We start from the raw sequence: 4,991 nt of genomic DNA, 5'->3' as shown, positions 1-4,991 counted from the left end.
GCCTCCTGCACACCCCCAACTGGGGATCAAGCCTGCAACCTGGGCATGTGCCTTAGACTGAAATTGAACCCAGAACCCTTCAGTCCGCAGGCCAACACTCTATCTACTGAGCCAAACCAGCTAGGGCTGATTTTTACCTCTTTAACCTTAGTCAGAAATAGGTCTATTGTGACTAAGGACTCAGGTTTGTGAAATAGTTTATTTAAGTATTGAAGTCATCATAGTATATGCCTTAGTTACATTTCTTATCTTTGTGTCTCTAGATTTATATATTGCAATCCTTTCCACTGAACAGGAGAAGAGCAGCTGAATATTGGGTGATTCCTGATGACAGGATAAAGAAAAGACAATTTGGTTTTTACCAAATCCCATGAAGTTGCTCAATAATCCTAAAATGACTCATTTTAGCACTTTAAAAAAAATCACATTAATCCTATTATCTTGAAAAGAGTGCTTCAGGGAAGTGGATCCAATTATGTTAAAATCAACTTCTCTCTTTCTCTCTGACACACACACACACTCACTCACACACACACACACACACACACACACACTCACCCCTCATCTATGCAAAGAACAAAAAAAGCCTTGAGGGAAATATAACAAATGTTTACTATGGTAGGGCAATGAATGATTTTTCTTTTCCTTTCATTTTTCCTTTATTTCCCAAGTTCTACTTAATGAGCACGAACTACTTTTATAGTAAAAACAGAAAAGCAAAACAACCAAAGCCGAGTTGGTGAGCCAAGGCCAAGCATGCAGCTCATCCCTCAGTTCATCGTCCAGGAAGCCTTGCGCGAGCTGCTGCCGCGCCCCTGTCTCCGTCTCAGACGTGTGGTCATCTGTTTTGAAGCCTTCACACAGTCAGCTCTGGGAAAGAGAAACCGATGCCCCAGAGTCCTTTTACTTTAGTTAGCCCAGATGCACCTGGGCCCTTTGCAGCTCTTGCTGTCACTCCAGGGTCCTCTTCGGGCCAGACTCAGTCAGCACTTGGTCCCATCCCTTAGTCACCCTCCTCCAAAGCAAATGAACAGATCTAAATCTATAAGCGATCTCAAATAATGTCAACTTTTCTTTGAGAAAGTTAGGCAAGTTCTGCCCCGCCTGTGTCTGTGTGGCTCGGTGGTTTGAGTGTCGACCTGTGAACTAGGAGGTCACAGTTTGATTCCCGTTCAAGGCACATGCCCGGGTTGTGGGTTCAACCCTCTGTGGGGGCATGCAATGATTCTCATCATTGATGTTTCTATCTCTCTCTCTCTCTCTCCCTTCCTCTCTGAAATCAATTTATATATATTGTTCCTCATAAGACATAGTGAAACTTCTCCCACCATACCTGTATACTGGTATGCTTTGCTTTTTTCAAAATCCCTCTCCTAGCAGCTGCTTCATCCCCTTTTTTTGCCCAAATTGACTCCTGGAAACTCTTGTGCCTGACACTGTTCCCTTCTTCCTCAGCTGGCTCACGCCACCCAGTGAAAAGAAGTCGTTTGTCAACCAAACGTGAACCACCCCATCTTTTTGAGCCATGTCGCCAAGGCCTCTTGTTCAGTTGAATTAAGTTTAATGGCTCCCGGAAGCGAGATAAAACTTACATTCTGTTTAATACACGAAGCAATACGGGTATTAGTGTGGGGTTTGTGCAAAACATGGCCATAAGGATGAATTCTTTTTTTAAAAAAATATATATATATTATTGATTTTTTTACAGAGAGGAAGGGAGAGGGATAGAGAGCTAGAAACATCGACGAGAGAGAAACATTGATCAGCTGCCTCCTGCACACCTCCCACTGGGGATGTGTCTGCAACCCAGGTACATGCCCCTGACCAGAATTGAACCCGGGACCTTTCAGTCTGCAGGCCGACACTCTATCCACTGAGCCAAACCGGTTAGGGCAAGGATGAATTCTTTACTCGGTGCCCGGTAAGATAGAACCGCCCTCAGCCAAAGTAGGGCGGTGTGGAGAGTTGCAGGAATGCGAGGCTGTTCAGCATGTGGGCTCACCTGGCCCCAGAGCCAGGAAGCTTGAAGCCTTCTCTCCCAGGAGGTGGCAGGCTTGGGTGTGGAGTGTCCCTGGCCCCAAGACAAGAGCACAAATGGAGACCCTGTATGTCTCTATATTATAAAGTTATAAATCAGGCTAACAAATACTTAAATAAAATACGTTCTGTCCTCCTACCTTGACAAAAAATCCCTTCAGAACAACCTGGAAGTCCAGGTTTAAGTGGGGGATTCTTGGATTCCTTGGAGTTTCTTGCCAGAAGGTGGCAGCATGGGAAGAGCCAGCCCATGCTTGTGCCCTCCTGCTCCTCCCCTTCCTCTTCCCCCTTTCAGCAGGGATCCCCTGCATATCTATATGGAACCCTCAGCTCACACATCCAAGTCCTTCCCTGCCCCCCAACACCTACCCTTGGTTGACTTGTTAAGCCTGGGGTGCAACATACCAGCACCAGAGTCACCCTTGGAAGGCATGACCTGGACAAGGCCTGTTCTGGGCCTGGGAGCAAGCGTGGGGATGTCTGGGCCGAGAATTCTGGGGTCCCATGCATTGTTCAAAAAAAAGGGATGCATGTTGTTTGCTTCTAACTCATAATCTTTGAAGGTCCTCCCCCAGATGCTTTAGTCAAGGTCACTGTTTATTAACTGCCAGCACTGCTGGGCGGCAGGGGGAAGGATGGAGTTCATGACTTCTAAAGTTCCTCATGCCACCTCAGTCTCCCCTCTGAACAGGGTGATGGGGGAGCACAGTGGTCCATGGTCCGCCTCTCACCCCTCGGTGCCCTTAGGCCAGATTTGGACATGAAGCAGAGGGTCCCTCTGCTCCTCGCAGCTTCCTGCACTATCGGGGTGAGGACCGAAGGGGAGATCTTTAAAGGCAGAGCATGTTAGCAGAAAACTTTAGTTTCCCTGATTAGATAAGCTTTCCTGATACCTAGGCTGTGAGCAGAGGGGGAGCATGAGGAGGGTCGCTGAAGATGGCTAAGGACTGGGGAAGTGCCACCGTGCGTTCCATCTCCGCACCTGTAGTCCGTTGCAGTCAGGTTGGGAGGCAGGGAGACGACCTGTATCACCCCAAAACCTTCTGACCCTCGTCAGATGGTGTGAGCCCAACCCAAAAGCAGGCAGGGCAGTTCTGCAGCCATAGTTCAGAACTTCAGAACCGCAAGGAACGTGGGTGGGGCTCAGATGCCCTGGGTCCATGTGCTCCTGCATCTCTTCTCTCCCCTGCCTCAGGCTGGGGGTAAGCCGGTGCCAAGCCTCTCACCGCCCCCTCTCAGCTCCCAGGGTCAGAAAGTCTCTGCCTTGAAGGCTGCTAGTTCCACGTGATCTCAGCCTGGAATGGCTTAAGGACCGGACACGAACATTCCAGAACGGGGTACATGCACACATAGGGCCTTACCTCAGGCCTGCCTTGCAGGAGATGGTGTTTTAGGGTAGGGCAGTTGGTGAGAAGTCCCGGAGAATCCATAACATCTGACCTTTCTGTGAAGCGTATTCCTTTTATCCCCATCAAAAAAATGCACTTAGAAGGAGGCTCACTTGGTTTTGAGCTAAATGTTATTAACTTGATACTTGCTCTGCTATTTGCATTTTCACTTCAAAAGTTAAAGTCACTGGGAAATGCCACTGGAGTTTGGGAAGAGAAATGGCTAACTCCTGAAAAGTTTGGGTTGAACAAAATGGAGCCCAGGAGCCAGGCTTGCAATGGGTTGTCATAATATCAGCCTTAGGAAGCCAGGGTTCATCTATCACTTACCCTGTGGAACCCCTGCTGGGTTTCCATTAGTGAGAGACAGGACACTGCAGGGCTAGGGAAGGGGGGAGGGAGGGCACAGGCAGCATTCCACTGACAGTGACAGGAAGTGATGATGAAGAGAGGCCTTGAAGAAGTTATTCTAGGGCCTTTATGCCGGAGTCTAACCTTCAAGATCCATTGGCTTCTGTGTGTGTCCAACACGACTCATGGGAGGAGACCCCGGGGTCACCGGCTGCCCTGAGGGATCAAAGGCAAGTGCTGAAGCATCTTTCTGAGGCGGCCTCAGACTTGAGTTCTGTGACGTCACAGAAAGTCACAAAACACAAGTCGGCCCCTCACTTGGAATGTACAAGAGGATAAGGTGACATCGTGAAGGATTGCCAGATAAATTACAGGACACTTTGGTTTTTATTTGCTCAATCTGGCAACCGTGAGTCCCCAAATTGTCAGTCTTCTCCGATTTCTTTGCTAAGCATTGTGTTAGGTGTTTATATGTATCGTCTTGTTTCATCTTCACTATATCCTTGAAGACAACTATGTTTTATCTTAAAAGTAAAGAGGCATCTGAAACTTAGAGATATTAAAAAACTTGTTCCAGGTCACATGCATGGTAAGTGGAAGAGCCAGGACGATGATGGTGGCGGTAATGATGAAGACAGCTAGCATTTATCAAGAATAGATAATGGGTTGCCTTGGCCAGTGTTGCTCAGTTGGTTGGGTGTTGTTCTGGACACCAAAAGGTTGCCAGTTCAATTCCTGGTCAGGGCACAGGCCTGGGTTTCAGGCTCAATTCCCAGTAGGGGGCGTGCAGGAGGCAGCCAATCAATGTTTTACTCTCACATCGATGTTTCTCTCTCCCTCTCCCTTCCTCTCTCTCTAAAAGTAAATAAAAATAAAATAATAATTATTATTATTATTTTAAGAATATGTTATGTGCCAATGTGCAGTGTGCTATACTTATTAACTCATTTGGTTATTATCACAGCCGTATTTTCTGATTGGTGCTCTCAGAAACTCCATTTTAAAGAGAAGGAAACTCATTCATTCTTTTTTAAAAAAATATATATTTTATTGATTTTTTACAGAGAGGAAGGGAGAGGGATAGAGAGAAACATCGATGAGAGAGAAACATCAATCAGCTGCCTCCTGAACACCCCCTACTGGGGATGTGCCTGCAACCAAGGTACATACCCTTGACCAGAAGTGAACCTGGGACCCTTCAGTCCGCAGGCCAAC

At 47.2% G+C, this 4,991-nt stretch overlaps 1 long non-coding RNA gene across 1 annotated transcript; it reads right to left on the bottom strand.

Annotated features, from left to right (window-relative positions):
* Window positions 1-660: 660 nt before the first annotated feature.
* On the bottom strand, window positions 661-4,023 carry LOC129148994 (uncharacterized). Its single transcript, XR_008555989.1, has 3 exons — window positions 3,756-4,023; window positions 3,399-3,496; window positions 661-870 (listed from the first exon to the last, which is right to left on the bottom strand). It is a non-coding gene; the product is annotated as an uncharacterized LOC129148994 (long non-coding RNA).
* Window positions 4,024-4,991: the final 968 nt, after the last annotated feature.

This window comes from Eptesicus fuscus, chromosome 5, assembly GCF_027574615.1.
Source record: "Eptesicus fuscus isolate TK198812 chromosome 5, DD_ASM_mEF_20220401, whole genome shotgun sequence".
Classification (NCBI taxonomy): Eukaryota; Metazoa; Chordata; class Mammalia; order Chiroptera; family Vespertilionidae; genus Eptesicus; species Eptesicus fuscus.
The sequence above is the reverse complement of the archived record's forward strand: the minus strand, read 5'-3'. Positions and strand labels throughout refer to the sequence as shown.